This window comes from Sciurus carolinensis, chromosome 6 (genome assembly GCF_902686445.1).
Source record: "Sciurus carolinensis chromosome 6, mSciCar1.2, whole genome shotgun sequence".
In the NCBI taxonomy this organism is placed as follows: domain Eukaryota; kingdom Metazoa; phylum Chordata; class Mammalia; order Rodentia; family Sciuridae; genus Sciurus; species Sciurus carolinensis.
Window position 1 is genome coordinate 51,673,326 of NC_062218.1, and position 24,433 is coordinate 51,697,758.

At 33.6% G+C, this 24,433-nt stretch overlaps 1 pseudogene; it reads right to left on the reverse strand.

The window, feature by feature from the left end:
• Nucleotides 1–20,849, reverse strand: part of LOC124986312 (serine/threonine-protein kinase 31-like) — a 53,244-nt pseudogene extending 32,395 nt beyond the window's left edge.
• Between the last annotated feature and the right edge of the window lie 3,584 nt (nt 20,850–24,433).

The following is a 24,433-nucleotide window of genomic DNA, read 5'->3' on the forward strand; positions in this document are numbered from 1 at the left end:
TTTAATCTTTCTTTCTGGAAGGGTCAAACTTTTTTAAATTGAAATAATTAAAATATTTCATTTCAGTTTGATAATTTACAAGACAATGTCAGTTGATGTTAAAAATTTTGTGAAATTTAAATAAATTCCTATCACATTTTTCATAGATAAACTAAAAGGTCCTAGGATATTTAAACTTTTCCTATTCAATAGCTAGTCTTAAATGTATTTTCAGTCAACAAAATTAAATAATTTGTACCTCACTATTCCCTCTAGAAGGTCACATTCTGAACTTTATATTATAAAAAATAAAATTGTCTTTCATTAAGCAATGTTCTTTAATTAAAAAAATTATTGTTCCTTCTAATAAAGCCATAATGAAAATATTTGGAACTAAGGGAATTCAAATAATTCACTAGAATGAAACTGTTTTCTTGTGTGTGCAAATTGTTTTATTATTTGTATTTTCTTTTATCTTGTAGTCTTGTTTGGGAGTGTTCTAATTTTTAAAAGTACTTCTTATTCCTTCTATCATTTCATTATCTATATTTACTTGGAAATTGTAATACTTTTCCTTATCTTCAAGATTTTTATCATCAGAATTGTACTTTTTTCTTGTACTATAGTAAAAGAGTTTGGATATTTCTATTTCCTGTCAATCTTTCTTTCAATTTCCTATTTTCATGTCTACAAGGATACTTCCTTTATATCAATATGTAAATTTTGTTATAGTTAGAAATTCTATGGGAAAATATAAAATTTCTTTGCTTTTCTTGTCAGCTTGATTACAATAACTACATTTCACAGAATCTCCTTCTCTGTATCATTCAGGGTTAGATATTGGCACAAGCAAAGCTGGGCAAAGTTTAGGAGGCAGAAATGAAATGAAGTATTGGCCACTAGATTCTGAAATTAGCTCAGAAAGACAGACATGGAACCTCAGGCAGGTTTTGTTTTTTTACTCTGCACTTCGCCAAACCCAGCTCTCTTTAAGACTGTGGGCCCTATTGATCAAACCCAAACCCACTGCCCTTCCCTTTTCTTTATTTCACTGTGAACTCAGAGTGGCAGTAATCACACAATCAATGGAACATTCTTTGAAGTTATAATAGCAAACCAAGCAATGCTTAACTAGGTATGGAAGTGACTGTGAAACACTCCAAATATAAGCCACAAATTAAAACTAAAATTATTCCCAGAAATTAACTACAATATTCTTAATGCCTAATAATGCTCCTAAATATTATCATCTGCTTACAGTATTTTCTACTTTGTATAAATGATTTTTATTTTACATTTTTTATGAAGTGTCTTAGAGATTTAAGTAATTTTGCCCCCACCCTATGCCTACTTTTAGAGAAAATGAAAAGCTTCTTTAAAATTTCTAATTTAGTAGAATGAAATTTTCCTAATTTCATTCACTTTTTACCAAGCCATCCTTTGAGTATCCAGATGTCATGTGGGATCTCAATTCTTGCTCTCCTTGTTCTATAGCTATCTGACCTCCCCTCCTAACTTGGGGTGAGCACTCCCACCTGCGAAGACTGATTGCCAAGATCAACCACAAAATCATCACCCCACCATAACATGGTGCTATTTTGAATTTGTTGCTGTAGTAACTAGTTCTTTCTACTTTGTGATACCTGATGATTTTCTTTTCTTTCTAGTAAGTCTAGGAATTCAAACTTTTAAAAAGAATTCTTTAACCAGTATTCTATGAAATTGTATGGAAAATTTTCCAGGGTACTTAGGCTGCCATATCTTTAGAACTGGGAGTCAATGAACCCCAGTTTAAACATGGGCAAACACATATATTAAACAACTGGCTATAAACACTACTGATGCCGTGTGAGGATGGCCACTGGGAAATTAGTGTTTCCTAGAGTGCTGTGTACAAAATAGATCTTCAATAAGTGCATATCAAAAAGTGCTTGTTGGTAATCAATAAGAACAGTAAATTAAATGCTAGAGGACAGGGTTAAATACATTTTGGTGCACTTAAGAAAGCTTAAGTTACTAATTGAATGCATGCCCAGTAGAGTTGCCCTGAGAATTTCACATCTAGAAGGTGAAAAGAATAACGATCTAGTATCAATGCTCCAAATCAGTCACTGGATTTTTATGCTATAAGTCATTTTTTTCTGGCACAGAGAATTACTGCCAAGTTTCATATCAAGCAGAATAACTAAAGAGCAATGATTCCCCACTGTGTTGAAGAAATTGCAAGAAAGGGATTTGGGGTCTAAGAAATCAGTGCAGAAGAGATCAGCTGCATAAATATCTTCACTCAGAATTCCCCTGAATCAAGTTTCTCCAGAACTGCACCTCTCTCTTTCTAAAACACTGAAGAAAACTTGACTTAAACTTTCTACAACTATTCTGTAAATAGACAAGCCAAATTAGTCAATTTCAACCAACACGATACATTACACATTTGCTAACTAGGATTTTTATAAATATTTTTGGGAGGTGAAGGCAAAGTACATATAACTTCTTTGAGGTAATAAATTACAAGTAAATTTCAAACAGATTTTAGTGCACTCAATTTTATGTTAATCATGTCATTTGTCCCCTTGTGCCTTCAAAATACAGGTTTTGCTCCAACTTTTTTAGTGAATTTGATATGAAGTATATATTTCATGACAGAAAAAGATAAATACAAACAAAATCCTCAAAACACTTTTATAATATAAAAGTTCCATGTATTTCTAATGTTTTATATCCATGTCTCACAAAAGTCGTGTTGAGATTATTCAGTAAATGCAAATGGGTTCCCAAAACAAAAATGAAAAGATTAACAACATACTTTAAGATGGACAAAAGAAAATGAGTACATACACATATATATACACACAATCAGATATAAAACCAATAAATATGTGAAAAAACACTAAAAATTTTTAGGATATGAAAATCCAAATTAAAATCTCAGTGTAACATAATCTCTTACTCACTGGAATGATTAAAAATCCAAAAGATTAGTAATACCAAATGTTGAAGAGGAGCAGGTGACTGTACTATACATTTTTGGTGAGAGTATAAAATGGTATAATCATTTTTGGGGAAAGTTTCTTATAAAGGAAAATATGAATATCATCTAGCAATTTTACTAAGTAATTACCCAAAATAAATGCAAACATGTCTACAAAAATACTTTAATGGACCTTTATTTATTTATATGTGGTGCTGAGCTACAACCCTAGCCCTTTGAAAAATACTTTTATAAAAACATTCCCTTAACCTTACTCAAAATTATCAAAATAAAGGGAACAGACCTGATGTCCATCAACAAGTGAAAAAAGAACTTACTGAATATTCATGTAATGGAATGATACCCAATAACAAAAATGAACTACAGAGACACTCAATAATCTGTCTGAATCATATTCAACTGAGTGACAGAAACTGAATATAGAGAGAATATCCATTTATATGAAGTTCAAGTGCAGATAAAATTGACTTAAGGTGGTAGAATATAATCAATTAACAATCAATATTGAGGCTATAAAGCACACACAACACACACACAAAATATTTATTTGGGGTCTTAAAAATTCCAATTCAGGAAACTCAGGATTGGGTAAAGATGAAAGTATATTCTGAAGAGTGAACAAAAGATTTGGGCATAAGGAGGAAAAATCTAAGATGATTGGTGTAAGCCAATGTCAAAGTCCACGAGTCCATAGCTGATTGATGAACTTGCAGTTGCAGCAGCTCTTGTTACAATTGCAGACAGCTCTCAAGTAGTCTAAGTGTAGCCTGTCAGCATGATTTCTAGGTTAGATTTTAAAATGTGCTCTCTCTGACCAAAAAGATTCCATCTAAAGTAAAATTTTCTATGACATCACAACATAAAAGTACTCTCTAGAGTGCAGGGGATTGCATGGGAAATTGTGTGACTAGGTTTTCCAGGGTGATGCAAGTGTTCTGGATGGTATTTGGGTGATGTTTACATGGATGCATATGACTATCAAAATTTAAGCTGAAGATTAAATAAATGTGCATTTTATGTATACTGTCATTTTTTAAAATTCTAAATGAACAGCTTTGAGAAAATCAGAGTTCTGTGCCACTGAGTCTTCAAGCAAAGACGAAGAGACAGTAAGCAACTATATACCATATGCCAGACTTTTCAAATTTAGATTGCATTGGAATCAGAGAGCTTGTTAAATATGCAGAAGTATCTCATTGTGAGACCCATTTAAGAGGTAGTAAGAGGGACCTGGCAGTTCTATTTAAAATCGGCACTTTTCTTAGAAAATTCTGAAAAAGAGATGGATCACGACTCCAATTTGAGAAGCACTGAAGGGGTAGTAATAACTTCCATTCACAATTTTTAATAATGCTATTTTAAAGAGTTAAACCATGGTGAGAAATATTGATTGATGCATTATTCAAAAGGACAATTTTCACTATATTATTGTAATACATATGAAATAACTATTTTAGTTCTTATTTTTAATAAAGGAAATCTAAAATTCCCTTTGTTTCTTGTCTTTACTTGATATAGTTCTTAATGATGAAGGAATCAATGCCAGCTTTTCTGGAAACAAAGAAATGGTGAATAAATCTCTAAAATATTTGCTAAAGCAAATCTTCTCAGTTTAGTTACGAGTTAGTGGCTTCTACTACACACATACCTATTTCTTGCTTTTCTAGCTGTGTTTTATTATTTTACATTAACTAATTTAGTATCATTCTCATGTAAGCATAAAGCAAAAAAATGTTATTGAGGCCAAAATCATTAAGAATATTATGTTTTCTCTTAGTGAACCATACAGAGATCGGTGTCAAATATGTAATCCCAGAATACAGAGGAAAGGGAGGTTAAGTACACAGGAGATAACTTGAGCCCAGGGTTGAAGTGGTAGTTGTTGCCAGTTGAATAAAGGGAAATTCACTGGAGACTGTAGGAAGAGTTACTGTAAGGACAGGTTCATCATGACCATAATGTGCTTGAGGGAGTAAAGATGAGGGGATAACTAGAAGATTTTAAATAGTTAAACAATGTCATTTTAATGTGTTATAAACCCAACTGTTAAAGCCATGTGAAGAATGGATAAGAAGGGTTGTGGTTGGGATGAGACAGGAATCTGTGGTTCAAGTGAGATTTTATAAGGGTCTAAGCAAAGGCAGTCCTGTAAACATTGACTAGGAGCAACAAAACTGCAAAGATTTTAGAAAGAATCAACAAAATTTCTAGCTGATGAAATATTAATAATAAGGGATGTGAAGGATTCATACTTAATGAGTAGCCAGGGTCAAAATGAAATGCCCTCATATGTTTATGATGTGCATAAACAGGAGTAGAAAATAGAGTAAATAAGAATAACTATATTGTGTTTGAGATCTTACCATAGACATCCAGATCCAGCAAGTTTCAGAATTTAGGAAGTGAGATGCTTATAATCTCATTTCCAGAAAGGGGTTTCAGGTTTACAAAGTGTGACTCTCAATTCACTAGTTGGGAGAAGAGCAGTGGTTCCAAGCAGAGTCAGCGTTAGCCCATAAACCAAGCTAATGCATTTCACCAAGTTTAAAGTGCTTACCTTCCTCCACAGTTGAATATCCACATTCAGAGCCTTAACAGGATTTCTACAAGGGCAGTGAGTCAGCAAATAAAAATGCAGTTGCATTAAAATATTAATCCTGATAAACCTTGACCAACAGACAGATTCCCAATGGAAGGAAGGAAACCTAAATGTATCCTAAATGTAGTTATTTACTTTAATTTTTTTTCCCCAAAGGACTGTCAAAAGTTATGAAGTTTAGGACTATGCAGTAGGAAACAATATCAAAACTCAGCAATCTGTTTCAAATAAAGAATAAGAAGTTATGATTTTCCCCCACCTATCCCAATAATATATGTTAGAGTCAGATTTTTAAAATCAAAATAGAATAGGTTAGAATCTATGTAATGTGGGATTTATGACTCCTGGTCTTGAATATGATTCCTACATCACCCCCCATATTTTTTTTAATAATCCTATTGACTTTTCCTTTAACACTGCATATTATTTTTTAGTTCTAAACTTAAGGGGCAAAATAAAACATTTTACTATTTGAATCACTTGAGAATCATTTGAACCAATGTTCTTCAAAATACTGGGTCTAACAGTTCATTTTCATTACAAAAGTGATTAGATTGTAGAAAAATTATTTGGTGGGGTGGGATTGAATATTCAAATTAATGTTTCTTTTTAAAGGATAGTGAAAACTTCACACTGTATTATTTGGTTAGTTTAATTTTTTTTCAAATCTGTTCACTTATTTCCAAAGAAATATTCAAGGATAAAATGATAACTAAGCCATATGTGAAATGTGTAATCTAATATAACCATGAAAAGAATGATAGGCAAAAGTTATTGAAAAGTCACAGAACCTTGCCTTTGTGATTCATTTTCATAACTATCATAAACTATAATTTAGCTATAATGTTTCAGACTCAGTTAAGATTTTAAAAACAATTAAATAAGCATAACTTTTTCAAGTAATGGATGAAAGCATTCAAACTTTTGCAATCAGTAATAACTTCTATCTGTCTTCAAATTCAGGATTTTGGGATTTTTAAAAAATGTTTTCTTCACAACTATAAGGAAAAGTTACCTCTCAGAGAAATTATTTTGTGCTTTTTGCAAGTCAACCAATGATTCAAAAATGGATAGAATGTAAACATTGAAGCTTAGCATTTTGGAAAAAAATTGACTTTAATGGTAGTAGTTCTAATAATTCTAATAGAATATATATCACCATACTTATTGTAACTGCATAGTCATATATCTCACTAAATAAGATTGAATAATTTTATTATAAAAGCCTGTAACTACTTCAGTGTTGCATCAGAAAATAAGCTCTAGAACTTTAAAACAGACAAAATGGGTATTAGAAGTAAATTGGAGTCTGTGTTTGCCTGGTATGCATGAGGCCATGGGTTTGGTCCCCAGAACCAAAGAGGAAAAAAAAAATGTGAACTATTTTATGGAAACCATTTTAAATTAGTTTTGTATCCTGAATAAAATAAGACTAAAAACATTCAAGAACCTCAAAAACTTCAGAGTACTGTTTTAATCAGAATAATGTTCAGTAACTACTTGAAAAGCAATCTGTAAATCTTAGTGGCCTAGTACACTGTACGTTTATTTGTCACTCACATCACAGCGCAATGTCAGTTGGTGGCTTTTTATCAAGCATAGCTCTGCCATGTGAGTACCTTTGTTTCCAAACATAAGAAAGAGAGAGGGGATGGCACATGGGTTTCATGTACTGTTCTGTGTCACCTCCATTGGCCACCTTATAGTCACATGGCTCCTGTCTATATGGAGAGGAGGCTGGTAAATGCAGTCATCCCTATTTCCAGAAGAAGCATTAAAAAGGCTTGATAAATAGATGACTGTTTTCTGCTACTTATTTATGTAAAATTAAATCTAAATGCCTTTCACAATCTTAAATGTTTTTTCATACTTTATAAAATGACTGAAGAACTTATTTTGATACTAACAGCAGAAACAGATGGAGACTCTAGATTCTCAGTGCATGGCCACTACCATTTCATACAATGCTAGCCACAGTGAGATCGAAATTTGTACTATTAAACCCGAGTATTTATGATAGGGGTAGAAATGGCGATGAAGGTGAATGAGCAAAGAATTGATATGAATTCTAAAAAAAGGTTAACATTTTTTCCTTGGTGTGTCATTTCTCTTTAGATTGATTATTACAAGATTGATTAAAATGGTTTCTTTGCAAAAAAATAAAATGTTCTGAATATAATCAACATGAACATATTCTACCATTTATTTTATTCTTTCTTATTGTTTAAATTTTTAGCTCAAAATGACTGTTCTCTCACGAGTCTCTTTTAAGATACATGTACTCCCTGATATTCTCATTACATTTATTCATATATTATAAGTTCATTTTACCTGATATTCTTTTCAAGTTCCTGGGTTCTCTCAGTGCTGTTTATAACCCAGAAAGACAGCCACAAATTTTGAAATCATGAAAGATCAAAATTCCTAGTCTAAAATTCCCCAAATTAAAGTCCTGAAAGATCTTGATCATTAAACTCCAGAAAGCTGAAATCCCAAAACCTGTAATTTCTACAAAAAAGGCTATACAATAAGAGTAAAAAGCTGAATTCTGGAAAAGGAATTAACCATGCAATATTAACATAGAAAAACACTTCACTTTAAAAAGGCATCATTTGTCTGCATTGCTATTTCTTCCTGCTGATGAAATTCCAGGAGCTTTTAATGAATTACAGCTGTGTTTGTTTGAAGACGTCAGTGAATTACTGATTAGTTTAAAAATAATTATATTCATGATGAGCTAAGAAGACACTTACACAATAGTGTTGCTCTTTGATCAGCAGTATTGTTCCCACCAAATTTGTGGTCTGCATGTGGAATGGATTTCTGCACACAAAAAACAACATAGAAGCATGGCAGAGGAGATGGGAAAATTTAATGGGGAATCCTACTGTCAATGAATAGCAAATCATAGAAGAATTTAAAGGAAAAGTAGCACCACACAGAAAATGTTTACGAATTTATTCTTCAAGGAGAGCCATGAGCTAAAAGGAAAGAAGTGGTTATTCATCATGATGCAAGAATTCAAAATATGGTTAATGATCATGAAAGTTGACTCTTAGGAACTATTTCCATGAAATTGCCCAAAACCTATTCCCATAATACATTTTACAAGTCAAACTTCATTTTTTGTTTTTAAAGATTTTAGCTAGAATTCCATTTGTACATAATTTATGCCTCCAGTATTAGAAATAATGCAAAGACTTCTGTAGACTTCCAACTTATTTTATGACTTAATATTTTTTCAAATTTGACTCTGGGAAGGCACCACACTATCACAACATTGACTCTGAGTATAAACATTGTGTGAAAGCATTGAAATTTCCTCAACAAATTAAGAGATGTTCTTTTTGTACATTTGTATTTGTGAAAGATAAAATTTCTCAAGATCATGGCTCTTCGTGATGAGTGAATAGTTGGTGATAACCTTATGATTTTTGATTTAGATCATCAAAGATTTTCTGTGATGGTATTTCAGAAAACTTCAATTTAAAAGCTGAGTGCACACAATTACCAACCATTGTGATTAGCGTTTGTATACTTTGTTTCTTGATTTATTTCTTTGTGAATATGGTCCCTCTGCTAATAACTGTTATACCCATCTGACTGTTAGCATGCCTGAGTCTTTATGCTTATAAAAATTAGTATGTTTTCATTGCCCATTTTATTGTTTTGAGTGGCCTATGAAGTGTTCTCCCATGTTTTTATATATTTTTCAAATGAACCCCTATGAAATGTAAAAATACTCTGAAAGAACTTTTAAATTGTTTATCTTCCAGAATTATATTTTAAGAATTTGGCCCTTTCAAGGTTTTAGACTTCAGGGACTTTGACCTCTTGGAATTTCAACATTCAAGATTAGGACACTTGGGATTGTGTCTTGGGATTATGGTCCTATGTCACCTCTAAAGAAAAGAGAACGGTGAGATACCATGTTCCTGAAATGTCCCTCTCTGTTCCCAAGAACCTAGCCATGTTAAGAGAATAAGCCTGCGTCACAATACCCAGATAAATATTATTTCAAAAGGTGCCGACTTTCTCTCTTGTAGGTTGGGAATTAGGGCAAGTTGAGTGTTATTTGCAGAAAACTGCTTTTTTGCCTGCATGCCAAGTTCCTGGGAATGCTGGCCATACAATGGGATAAAACAAGCTTGGCTAAAGATGTCACTACTTCTGTCAGCTAACTTATTACCCCTGCCACACACAACACACTGGTACAGAGCAGAACGCAGTGGAGAGGATCAATGCTTGTCCAGCTGGTGCCCACTGGATAAAGCATTGCGAGTGACAGAGGTGCTACTTTCTGGTGAAGCACTGGAGTATGACGAGAAACAGAAGTGTTATCATCCAGCCTGTCACCACTGGCATTTCCAGAAAAGCACCAGAGGCACCATGAAGAAGTGAAGGTTTTGCTAGTCTAGCCTGAAGCCACTGGACTTTCCCCATAAGAATTTCTCAGTAAGCATGTGTTCTCACACTCCATCTCTAGATGTCTTATTTGATCTTCAGCAACCTATCTAATGGGCCTAGTACAACTGGGCTATGGACAGTCCGGGCCCATACCCAGACACTCTAAGGGAGAGTGTTGAGCAAAACAGACTCTTCAAAATTCACTTAACATTATATTAAAAAACATGAAAAATTCACCAATGATTTGGAAGAATTATCCCCCTTTGTCTCTTAAGCATAGTAAATGTAATGTCAGAGCAGTCATTTGATACTACAAGCAAATACCAGTGAATAGACCAATACACACGAGATTTATAACAATGATCCAAACTATTGGATTCAGAAATTAAATTTTTTTAATGTGAACTTGAATGTTCCCTTGGGCAGAAGACAAAAAAGACATGGAAATAAACTCAGACATATCACCATACATTCTGAATAAGAATATTCTTTTGGTAAAGAAGTGAAAACAGAAGAAACTTCAACACATTGACCAAAATTCATCCAACCCATAACCTTATATTTAAACTTGAGTTAAAATTCTGAAAGTTTTGGAAAATAATGAAAATTAAAATTATAAGAACTGGAATTTCATTTTCTGACTTGGCATGTAACAATTTTAGAAGTTGTCACATAAGTCCTCACAATAAGAAAAAGGCTGAAAAATAATTCTTCATAGATTTGTCAGAGAATTGGAGCAATGGCATAAACCTTTTTCCCTTAATTAAAGGAATGGAGAATAATAGCATACCAGAGTGGGAGACAAAGATCATAAAACACTATGCGAGCCAATACCCATTTAGAGAAACTTAAACTGAAACTTAAACTGAATTTCACCAAGAAGAATCTTAATTCTTGCTCATAGCTGATTTTGCTACCTACAGAGTCCAGGTAGCTTTACAGAACATAACACAAAGCAACTTTCTTAACATAAGGTTCATTTGAACATTTGGTAACTACTTCCTAAAACAAAATTTTTTCAAATCATAGGTTAAGACCCATTAGTAGATTATGAAATCTATGTGAAACAACAAATGTAGTAACACACATACTTGGTTATCTGCCAGGATTCTAGTGTGAAATGCATTTCTTAAGGTGGGATAGTCAAAATAGTTTTGGAATTCACTGTCTGGGAAAACCTACTGTCCTGTAGGAATGATTTTTAACTTGATCACGGAGAGTCATGTGTGTCTAAATGAACTTGCATTGAACTGACATGGCTCCCCAGCTGCCAAACCACGCAGCCAGTCCACTGGTCCTTACTGAGAAGTGGTAGGGGAGTGGCAGCAGCAGAGTAGTGGCCAGGGTGGGTGAAGCACAGGCAGAAAGCACAGGTTGCCATGAAGAGCCCTCTAGGCCCAAATAGGCTGAAGCAGGATGAGCCAGCTCAGAGGTGAGCCAGGGTGGGCCTACCTGTCACCCCAAGGCAGCTAGGCCTGCACACAGTGCTGATGCCTGCTGCAGAAGCATGCTCCACGCAGCGCTGTAACTCCAGCACTCCTTTCCCTACTGATAATGTGTAATTCAGTGACCTTGACCTCCCACTTCCTGATAGGCAGGGAGAAAATAGAAATAAGGCAAACCTGAAGGGGATCCAGGGCTGAGCATTAGTACTTTTCCAAGCCCTAGTTAGTATAAATTTGGGTCAATAGTGTTGACTCGGTACTATATAAACCCCTAATGTAGCACATTCAAATGACAACACTTAGGGCCCCCTTTCTCCCTGTGGAGATCGTTTCTACCCAAGCTCTTACCACTCAGTAATCCTGGTCTCTGAATTTCATCTTCAAATTCACAACACAACACAGAAAGAAGAAATTAACCGTGAGCTACTGGGTTCTGCTGCAACACTGGAGGGCATGGCCACCATTAAGAATTGTAACACTCCCAACTACAGAGGCCGACAGCTTGTGCAGATACCACTGCCAGCAGAAGCAGAGAAACTGGTTTCAGAATCAGATCAAAAATCAAGACAGCACCCTATGCTGTACAGTGGACCTCTTGGTTCCGCTACTAACTTGAAATAAATGTTTCATCTATTTATACTGCTAATTTTTCCACTGTAAAAATATTGAAAATAATTTCTAACAGTTTATGTGTATTATCCTAGACACAATATCTGCTATATGGTACATTAATCATTTGGATTGCTCAACTCTCCTGTGGACACTTTAGGGCAGTTGGGTCAGGGTGAGGCCTATGTTTTCCCTTTTTATATTCTTTTATATAAGGAAGCTAAAATTAGTCATTATTTTAGCTTTCTAAAGTAGATTGGGGATTTTGGGTTTTTTAAATTATTTATTTTTATTTTTTTACAGACTGCATTTTGATTAATTGTACACAAATGGGGTACATCATTTTGTTTCTATGGTTGTGCATGATGTAGATTCATACCATTCATGTAATCATACATGTATATAGGGTAATGATGTCTGTCTCATTCTACCATTTTTCATACCCCTCTCCCTCTCATTTCCTTCTACATAATCTAAAGTTCCTCCATTCTTCTCTCACTCCCCACCCCCCCCACCCCCATTATGTTTAACTTTCTTTTAAAAGTAGTCCAAGTCCAGGAAGATCCTTGTTATGATCAGCAGTGGGAACTTTCATCAAAATGTCAAAATCTTCCCCAGAGGCACCTGTTGCTTTATTCACAATGCATAAACAGTAGTCTTGAGTCTATTAGGTTAGTTTTACCTGTATCCCAGAATAGGCAACACATGAACCCCGGCTGGCAAATTATAGGCGGGGTTGAAAACAGTGCTTAACTATTCTAAACTAAGTGAGAGCAGGGACTTAGTTTGTTTATAACTACACAAACTTCTAGTTGTGTGATCTTGGGTATGATGTGCCTCAATTTTCCCTTGGCAAAATGGTAATAATAATAATACCTTAGAGGCTTATTGTAAAAATGAACTGAATATATGTGTATATATACTAAATATGTATTCATATATTTGTATATGTCTCACATATAATACATAGTATATACACTTAGAAGAGTATCTTGTACAAATGAACTAATAAATGTATATTATCAAAATTATTGACAAAGTCTACATAGAAATCAGAAATGTTTAATATTTTCCCCACAGCTTTTTATATTTTATTTTACCTTATTTTAATACAAACTTACATGTTCAGTCTAATATACTTTTTTCCTCCTATTAATATAAATTCAAAACAAATATTTACTTCACCAACTTTATTAAGGTAATATGAACCTTCCTAAACTTTGTGGTTTGATCCATACATATATCCTGCTCTAGCAAAATAAAAATTTTTTATGAGTAATTGGGCATTTTCTCCAAGCCAGGCTTTGTATCAAAAGGTTATAAATCTATAATTTCACTTAATCCTTATAAAAATCCACACTTCAATTATTTAAAATTTTATAAATGGAGAGTTTTCATGCAGAACTTGAAATTTCATGTTGTTCTTATAACAGTTCAGAAGATGGCTATAATCACCCCTATTTAGAGATGAGTGAGTAGACTAGGGTTAGCAAATATATTAGCTAAACTGATTCAAGCCCCAAACTTTGGTTTTGTGACTTCTTGCTTCCTCCACTTCCCATTATCAAAGTTGTTTCCCTCCAATTAAAGCACAGAACCTCATCTCCCATGAGGTGGGCACGGGATCTGACTGAAAGTTTCTGTGCAATGACAGAGCCTGAAGACACACTCTATGCTGAACGATTTTTTCATTAAGTGGAATGGAGACAATGGAACAGTGTTGACCAAAAGTCAATTCACAGGGAAGAAGTTTGTTTTCCAAGCTGTTTTTGCAATTAGGTGGGAGGGGTACAGACTCCAGGAAGTCTGGTAAACATGTCCCATCGAGGCAGTGGCCAGGATTTGAGGGAGGAGAGAAGGGATTCAGAATTGCATAACTCCCAAAATAATTTATGCATCTGGGTTTGAGCAGCATAGCACCATTGAGGGCTCAAGTGGTGCCAAGCAGAGGTCCTCTCAGAAGTAATTATTGGTCTGTAGATAAGCAATACTCCTGATCAAAGCAGGGACAGAAACCCTAGAATTGCTTCACTGATTTGTCCAGAGTGGCATATCCAACAGTTTGAATAACTAATAGGAACCATTTGTAATATGCAATGACTTGCTAAGAAATATATCTAAACACATTCAAACTTAATAAAAGTCCTGTGAGCAAAATATGACTATTACCATTTTACAGATGGGGCAATTGAGATACAGAGAGACTTAAGCAACTTTCTCAAAGTCACACAGCTGTGGAGTTTGAACACAGGCCCTGCAGCTCCAGAGTTCCTGAATGTAACCACTCCATAATCTTGCCTGCTAGAGCTCAGCCAGTTGCTATTTCAGCCATAAGCACATCTGCTCCACTGTAATGACAAGAAGAGACTCCACAGCATTTTCAGTATCTGTAAGTTCAAGCTCTTCTTCTTGTGAAGGATGTAGAAATAATAGACTTATTCTCAGATATCCCTGAAAGCTACCAATTCATAACTCCTTCAATGAGAAAGAAGCACAGTAAACTATGGAATTTTCATTATGTATGAAAATGTCACACTTTAAGGTGTGAGAATGGATTAAACAATTCACATTAACTCTCCTAGACCAATGAATACCTCAAATTTGGTCCAAACCCAGGGATTCAACATGCTTCATAATCTTCCCAAATTTTAATTTGGTTGGGACAAATATTCAAGCCTCATAAACCTTGATCGCCTCATTTGCCAGTGAACTTAACTGCATGCACAAGAAGGCCACTTATATTATCAGAGCAGGTAAGCAGCTAATTACACTTGAGTTGCTAACGAGAACATGCAGTTCAGGAGAGCAGATGCAGCATGAAGTCCTAAACCTAAGCATTTGCTCTGATATTCAACTTTGTCTGTCACAGTGGCCAAGTCATGAACTTCTAAATATTTAGTTAAGATGTCTTTTTGAGATACGAGAGTTTGTCTCATGTTGTTTTATATTTTCATGTTGACAAAATTCTTGATTCTTCAACATTGGTGCAAAAAATAGGCAAAACTAATCTAAGCTGTCAGAAGGTAGAACAGTGATTATTCATTCGCTGGAAGCACAGGGAATTTAAGGACTGCTAGTTACATTCAAGTCTTAATCTGGTAGCTGGTTCCATGCCCATGTTCAGTTTGTGGAAATGTATTATCTGTCTACTGATGAAATATGTGCTTATATATTATTTATAATGTATTTCAAGTATATTTTGTGAAAAAAATAATATTGCTTTGCTCACTGTGAAGGGTGGATGAGTGAATTCAGGTTAACACAGACTAATGCCTCCTTATAATGAAATTACCTATTGAATAAATTGCTATTGAAAATAATGACTGCTATTCCATAAAATGTGCAAGTGTCACCTCCCACAAGCACAGACAGGTAGAATAGAGTGCTTAATATTTAGTGATGAAACACTGAATATGTGTGCTAGATATAGCTAATTATCTTATCAGTTCTTTATTTTTCTATTAGTTATTAGACCCAAATCCTTTACTTACATAAAAAATTAAATTAGTATTATATATGATGAAAAAATTTACTAATGGACTATGAGAACTATTACTATGAGAACTATTAAAATTATTTAGTGAACTATTCTGTTAATAGGACTTCATACTGAAATCTACAGATTTTTATAGATCAATCACCACATCTAGATAGAAAAATGACTAGGTTAAAAATTAAATTAAAATTAAATGCCTAGGAAATATATACAATATCTAAATAAAAAATATTAAATTTTGTTTAAGAGTATGAAGTTAAATAAAATAGGGTATCTTTCTGAATTAGAAACTCCTCAAAGATCTTGGCTGAGTAAGTGGGGTTTAGTTCAGTAAAAGGTGAGAAAACTATCTTAAAATTTGTTCTCCAATTTGAGAGCACATGAGAATCACATGAAAAGTTTTTTTTACAAAATAACATCACTGATTTCAGTAGACCTGGGATGTAAAATAGATTTTATGTTTTTCATAGGTTTCCAGAATATACTGATGCTGCTGGTTCAGGGAGCACTTTCAGAACCAACATTCTAGGAAGAAACATGGAAGGTATAAGAAGTCATAGCCTTCTGAAGAATCAAGAGACTCAGCCATGTGACTCTTGAAAAAGGTGCTTAAACTGACACTGGAGAAAAGATGGCCTTGTTAACAAATGGTGTGGGAAAACTGGGTATCTATACGTAGAATATTGAAACTAAATCTCTATCTCTCACTCTGAATGAAACTTGATTCAAACAGATCAAAGACCTAAGAATAAAACTTGACACATTGAAAGTGCTAGAAGGAAACTTAGAGAAGATGTAGGCACAGGCAAAAACTTCCTGAGTAACACTTCAATAGCTCAGGAAATAATGGTAAGAACTGGTAAATAGTACAGTATTAAATTAAGAAACTTCTGAACAGCTAAGAAACAATTAACAAAATGAATAAATAGCCTCCAGCATAGGAGATAACATTTGCCAGCTGTTCTCGTGGCAATGAATTGATATCCAGATTACATAAAGGACTAACATAGCTTAACACTCCACCCACCAAAACAAACAAACAAACAAAAAACAAAACAAAACAAAAAATCAATAAAAGGGCAAGTGAACTGAACAGATGCTTTTCAAAAAAAGTACAAATGGCCAATAATTTTATGAAAAAATAATTGAATGTCTTTAGCCATGAGGGAAATGCAAATCAAAATCTTTGAGATTTCATCTCACTCCTGTGAGATGGCAGTCATCAAGAATACAATAAATACTATTGAGGATGTGAGGAAATAGGAAAATTTACACACTGTTGGTGGGAATATAAATTAGTGCAGTCCCTATGGAAATCAGTATAAAGTTTCCTCAAAGACTAAAAATAGAACTAACATATGATCCGGCTATACCACTCTTTGGCATGGATCTGAAAGAAGTAAAGTCAGCATACTATAGAGATACCTGTAAACCCATGTATATTGCAGTACAATTCTTAATAGCTAAGTTGTGGAAACAGCATTGCTGCCTGTCAACAGATGAATAATTGAAGAAAATGTGGTATATATACACTATTATTATTCAGCAATAACGAATGAAATCACATCATTTTCAGGAAAATAGATGGAACTGGAGACCATCCTGCTAAGTAAAATAAGTCAGACAAAGAAAAACAAGCATCACATCTTTTCTTTCTTATGTGGAATCTAAGAAGGGGAGAAGATGACATGGATTTAGAAGGAAGACTATTAGTGCATAGAGGAAAGGGATTGGGGGAGAGGAAACGGGAGAACTAAGGTAAGTAATAGGGGATAGAAATGATTAAAATGTTATATGAACATACAAATATAACACAATGAAGCCCCCAATTCTCTATAATTAAAATGAATTCAATTAAAAAGACTCAGTATTTTTAGAATGGAGAAATCAAGGGGAAAATTAATAAATTATAAAGTTGCAGAATCAATAAGGGGGTCAAATTTTACAAGATATTATGATTGGTGTTTCAAATCTAGAATTTATACTATGACCAATGAGGAGGCACTGAATCTTTAAAGGGATAATCTATCATTAAGCATTTTGAAAGGTCACTTTGGCAGCAATGTGAAGAATGAAGAAAGGGAGATAAAATATTATTTAGGAAACTGTTGTGATCTAGGTAGGAGATGACAGAATCTAATTGTGATGGCAAGAAGCAAAAGTCTAAATAGCTGAAAGATATTAGAGGAAATGCAACAGGCTTTGGTGATTGATTTCATTTCTTTTTTTTTTTTAATTTTTTTAAAATTTTACTTCTAACTGAAACATTGAAAGGCCCTAAGACTTCCATCATGATCAGAGACTGCAGCCCACAATAAACCCGGTATCCACCCTAGAATAATCAAATCATCAAATTCTTTAGCACTCATGCAACATAGAGAATAATCATAGGCCAGAATGGAAGTGTTTTTATATTTTTGTCCATTCCTAAAATTTGTTAATATAACATGGAAATTACTTGATTATGCATAGAAGCCTATCATGAGGATAATCTTCAAATGATGTTAATCAAAAAAGAAAAATCAAATACATGGTTCTTGAGCGTATTTAGATCCTGAATATCCTTTAAAATCATAAATATCATTTTTTCTCTCCTTATGCATGGGTAACAATTTGTGGACAATTTCAAAGGACTCACAGACTCCTTAATGTCTTTTCTTAGAAACTTCCATCCATTCAAACATTGGTCCTAAATGAATAATTGTTGAATGAAGATTTATAAATTTAGAATTTCAACATTTATCTTGTCAGTGATTTAAACAACTTAAGCCTATAAAAGTTGATGGAAATTTTAAGCATTTGATCCTTTGGTTAGAGATATACCCAAATTTGGCATCTCACAAAGTTGTTTTTAAGGATTAAATCATACATCTGTGAAAGTCTATTTTTTTTTTAACTTTAACTGTTCTAAAAATGTGAGTTATTTTTGTCATTATGAATGACATAAAGAAAACTCTATGCCTGGAAGGACTATGAGATGCTCAATTGGATCATTAAGAAGCTGAGGAAACAAATTAGAAGATTTGAGAATAGGCCAAATGCACTCAGGCCAAACTTGCTTACACTGAACTCTTCTATTCCTGCATTATCACTTAATTCTTAGCTGTTTGTTAGATAGAAATGGTAAGAAGGAAGTTATTAATATTCAGTATCTCTTTATGACCAATTAGAAAAATTCTTTTACTGAATGATTTGACAGGGCAGAGCAACACTTGAATATTAGGTCCATTTTACTGCCTTTTTACAAAAATTTTAATGCCTCCCTAATCTTGTTTCATTAATTACTACCACTGCCTGGAGTACTCATTAAATAAGCAATACATTTTCAATTCATTCTGAAGCTAAAATGGAGTTGCAAGATGGTTTCTTTATAGCTCTTGGGAAAACTTAATTGACCAGGCAGAAATTTTAGTCTGTTTGTATTGTTTGGCAAATAAGTTGCTTCCTGCCCTCCAGGTAACTGAGCCCTGCTAGATGCTACATTTTTAAGAAAGTTTATCATTTGCTTCTTTGAGGAAAGGTAAAGGACTTCGCAAAATTCTTTCCCATTCCCTGTTTAAGAGAATTCAAATGCAAATTTAACTTTTAAGGAGACTGTAAAATTAAAACAAAGAACAAATTGGTTGAATGTGAAGTAATTTTCCCTACAAATCTACCAATATCCCTTAATTCCATTCACTACAAATTGCAGGTGATTTGTGGGGTACTCCAGGATAAAATGGAAAAATGTATATAAAGATCATTTTTGTCTTATCAACCAGTCATGGCAAGTATGTAAGATAATGTGTCAATAAACCAAGTGATGTTTTCTGCCTTCAAATCTCCTTGATGAGGCTAGTTAATATGAAAACTATATTTAAAAATAGCCCATTGGTGAAGTTATTGTCATTGAAGGCAAATAGTAGCAGTTTCAAGTTTGTGTAAAATCTATCTTCAAGGGTGAAAAGAGATACTGTATTTATCTCCCTCTGTTACTTTTCAATAAAAACACATCTCTCAGCCAACCAGTTATCTCTTGAATTAATTTAAACAAGGGACCACTTTACAGCTTGAAGTTTGAGGATTTATAGTTCTTGCCTTTGCTAAGAAATATATCTGATAATTATATAAACGAATTGTTGTGAAAACCTAAATTATTTACTTTATTAATGACAATGCAGAAGAGTACTTATTTCATTAATGACAGCCCCAAAGAGCACTTTCAAATATGCCCTAATAAATAATTTTACTCTGTTAAAAATAGTGTAATTTCTAACAAAAAGTCATTCTTTTCTTGTCCATTGTATGTAGGTTGCAATCGTTTTAGTTAGTGCAATAACTAATACTATTGCCAGTACCACACAGTCCTCAAGACTAAATTTGTAGGTTTTGTAATCTGGTAAATTAAGTCTTCCAACTTTATTCTGCCAACCTCATTTTAAAAATTGCTTTGGTTGTTCTAGTTCCTTTTAATTTAAGTTTTTAAATCAGCTTAACAATTACTAAACAAAGCCTTCCAGAAAATTTATTGATTGGGTTAAATCTAAAGAAAAATAGTGGGATATGTGCCATATTAACAATATTGAATCTTCCAATCCATAAATAGGAGTACACCCCTGTTTTAATTTTTTCCAGTAATGTTTTATAGTTTGTAGGTGAGGGTTTGGATGTTGTTCGGTTTATTAGTAAGTATTTTATGTTTCTCGGTGACATTGAAAATGGAATTGCTAAATTGTATTTTCCAGTTGTTTTCCTTATGTAGGTATCTTTGCCATGCCTGTCAGGGAGAAAAAAAAATTCAGTTTTTCATCAAAATACATGATATCTGCTCCATTTTAAAATTTTTAATGTCTTGTTTTAGAGCAGTTTTAGGTATGTAGCACAATTGAGTGGAAGATACAAAGTTCCTGTAGACAGATGTTCTAGATGGTCCCTGACTTATGAAAATAATATAATTGCTTTGATTCTATAATAGCACAAAAGCAATATGCATTCAGAGAAAACATGCTTTTGTTTTGATGTTTGATCTTTTTCCATACTCTCTTATGATTCTGGGTAGTGGCAGTGAGCCACAACCACCAGTAGGCCCTGTGATCATAGGTAGACAACCAATATTCTACAGTGTGCTATGTTGATAAGCTATGATATTTGATAGGTTAGGGATATTAAAAGATTTTCAACTTATGATATTTTCAACTTATGATGAGTTTCTCAGGATGTAACCTCCTTGTAAGTTGAGAAGCATCTGTACTACCCATCTCCACACACATAGCCATCCCCACTATCAACACCTGCCACCAGAGTGGTACATTTGTTACAATCAAACCTACATCGGCACGTCATTATCACCCAAAGTCCATAATTTTCCTTAGAGTTCACTTTTGGTGTCATACAATCTGAGTTTGAATGCATGTATAATGATGGGCATTTATTATATTTTATACAGAATGGTTTCACTGTCTTGAAAATACTGGACTTCACCTATCCATCTACAATTCCAACTCCCTAATAACCACTGATATTTTTATTGTTTCCATAATTTTGCCTTTTCCAAAATGTCATGGAGTTGGAAGTATAAAGAATGAAATTTATTCAAATTGGTTTCTGATTAGTTTTAAATTAGTATATTTGAAATTCCTTTTAATGACTTGACAGCTCATTTCTCTTTAGCCAGTTCTTTTCTCAGTTGTGTCTAGTCTACTTAATGCACTCAAAGGCATTCTTCTTCATTTCTGTTATAGATCTTTTTATTTTTATAGTGTTTTTGACTTTAGAATTTCCACCTCTTGGATTATATTTCCCATCTGTTCTTATAGTTTTCCATTAGAGTCTTTAGTCTACTCATTATTATTATAAGTTCTTAGTCCAATAATTGATTGCTCTCTCTCTCTCTTCAAACTGTGGTTTTACCTTTTAGAATGACTTGTAATTTTTTGTAGAAAGCTGAAGGTGATGTATTGGGCAAAAGGAACTGAACAAATAAGTCTCTTGTAATGTGGTGGTAAGGTATGCATACAGGGGAAGCATTCTGTAGTCTTGTGATTAGGATTCAGTTGTTTAGAGAAGCTGGGTCCTAAATATTAAGTGCTGTGACCATTAGAATTACTCTTGGGGATTTTCTCCCTTTAGTACAGTGAAATAACTACAGGAAGTTGGATATTTCTCACTTCCTGGGTTTGGTTAAGTGTTGATCAAGTAGGTTGGTCTCTGGTAAATTCTTTTGAGGACAGCCTTGTTAAGAAAGATAAAATACTGAGTTTATTTTAAAATGTCTATATCTCCCCCATCTCTAAGGAGCACAAAAAGATTTTTTTATTAATCTTCACTGTGAAAACTCAGGACTGATTTTTCATACTAAAATGATCATTTAGTTTTTATTCTTGAATTTGTTAGTATGATGAATATCCTTGAGTTTTTTAAGCCAAACTTTAGATCTTAGAATAAACTATACTTGATCATCATAGATTTTACATACATATATGTATGTATTGTCTGTTGGTATCCATGAGGGGTTTGTTTGAGGACATCCTTAAATAACAATCTGCAGATGTTCAATAAAATGGCATGGTATTTGTATATAGCCTACATACAACTACTGTATACTTTAAGTATCTAGATTGTTTATAATACCTAATATAATATAAATGCCATACAACAAGAGGAACTGTATTTTTAGGGGAATAATGACAAGAAAAATGTCTATACAGTTAATAAACAAATTTTTCAAATATTTCCCACATGTGGTTGGTTGAACTACAGGTGCAGAACTTGTACATTCTGAGGGTCAAATGTATATATGATTTGATATACTAATGATTTGGTAAGGAACATTATATTGTTGTGTTTACATTCCAGAAGAATATTGGACTTAATTTTTCACTTAATGTCTTTGTCAGCTTATTAGAATGTGCTGAGTTCACAAATTCGGTAGTGATCCTTTTTTTATATGTAAAAATATGTGAATATTGGAATTATTTCTTCCTCATATATGCTTTTGGAGGTATTGATAACAAATCCAATTTCTTTAATAGACATAGCATAACCATGAAAGATCCAGTTCTGTTGCTGCCTGATGAAGTCAATGACACCAGAGAGAGTAGTGGGTGAGGAAGGAACTTTATTGATTATGAGTTGGCACAATGGAGGATGAGATTTTCATCCTGAAAAATGGGTCATCTTCCTTAGGCACTGCAAGTTCAAGACTTGTAAAGAGAGTTGCAGGGAGGCATATCAGGTAGGCTGGCACACATGTTGTTAAATATTTCAGGTGCTGGTCTTTTCTGATGCAGGGATATTATTATTTATAGATCACCAGATTTCCTGGGTTTGGTAAATCTAAAGAAAAGATACGTATTAGAAAGTCTTATGAATTATTCTACTTCCTGGAATAGCTAACTCTGCAATTAATTATTAGAGTACAAAAGGCATCTTTTCCCTAGGCAATAGTGGAAGATAGTGAAAGTTTACTTTTCCCCTTAATAGGGTTGAGATAGAAAATGCAACATTCTTCTCAGAAGACAAAGGGACATAACATTAACTGGGGAACAGATTTTAACCTGTTAGGTGGTTTCAATGGACTTATTCAGATTGTAGTTTCTTTTTTGTATTAATTCTGATAAGTTGCCTTTTCAATACATTTTTTCCATTTCTTGTAATTGCTCAAATTTGTTATAATAAATATGTTGTTTATTATAGTACTTTTTATTTTTACATTTCATAATAATTTATTTTCATCCTTTAAGATATGAAGGACCTGTGATGATAAATCATTTTCCATGCTTAAGGCTGATAAAGTGTATCTTCTCTTATTTTCATGATCTCTCTAGTTAGAGATACAGCTATTTTTCATTCATCTTTGATTTTTACCAATTTACTCTACTCCTGGTCAGTTTTCCTTGTTAAAGTTCTGTACTTACCTATTATTTCCACTTCAAGTTTTCTTTGCTTTTGTCTTTATAGTCTTACAAGATGAAATTTTAGGTCATTGATTTTGAATCTTCTCTAACATAACATTTAAATTTCTATATTTCTCCTGAAACATTGCTTTAGCTACATCTTCCATTGTTTCATCTATAGCCCATGATTATAAATGCATTGTGTAATTTTATTATTATAATTATTAGTGATTTTATTAATGATTTCTTCTTACTGATTCTTAAATTTCACTGTGGTCAGAGAATATACTGGGGGCAGGGTACCAGGAATTGAATCCCAGGGTGCTTAACCATGAGCCACATCCCTAGCCCTTTTTTTGAGGGGGGCAGGTACCAGGGATTGAACTCAGGGACACTCAACCACTGAACCACATCCCTAGCCCTTTTTTGTATTTTGAGACAGTGTTTCACCCAGTTGCTTAGTGCCTTGCTGTTGCTAAGACTGGCTTTGAATTTGTGATCCTCCTGCCTCATCCTCCCAAACTGCTGGAATTACAGGCATCCTCCACCATGACTGGCTCTTTATGATTTTGATATGTTTAACAATATTGATTTTTGTCTAATCATATACAATTTTAAAGTTAATTCAGTCATAATTTTACTTAAGGCTGCCACCAACTCAAGTATGTGGTTATAGAAAAAAATCATCTGTTTTATGAAAGAATAAATTAAGACTCCAAGTGACTAAGGTAGTCAGGTGTAAATTGAGACAAGAATGCAGTTCACTGAGACTCTATCCAGATCTTAATTCTGCCCCTTACAGATTCTATCTGTGAAATATCAAGTTGCAATTTTGTTCATTTCTGAATCCACATAAGGTAATTAGTAACTTTTATGCAAAAAAATCATTTTAGCTATCTGATTCTTCTTTCTTACCAATAAGAACTATTTTTACAAACCCAAGTTCATTGGCTCTTGACTCCAGAAATGTTCCTCTTGTTATCCATGTGAACCATTTAGTACTCCCCCACAGGACACATACTTTCTGAAATC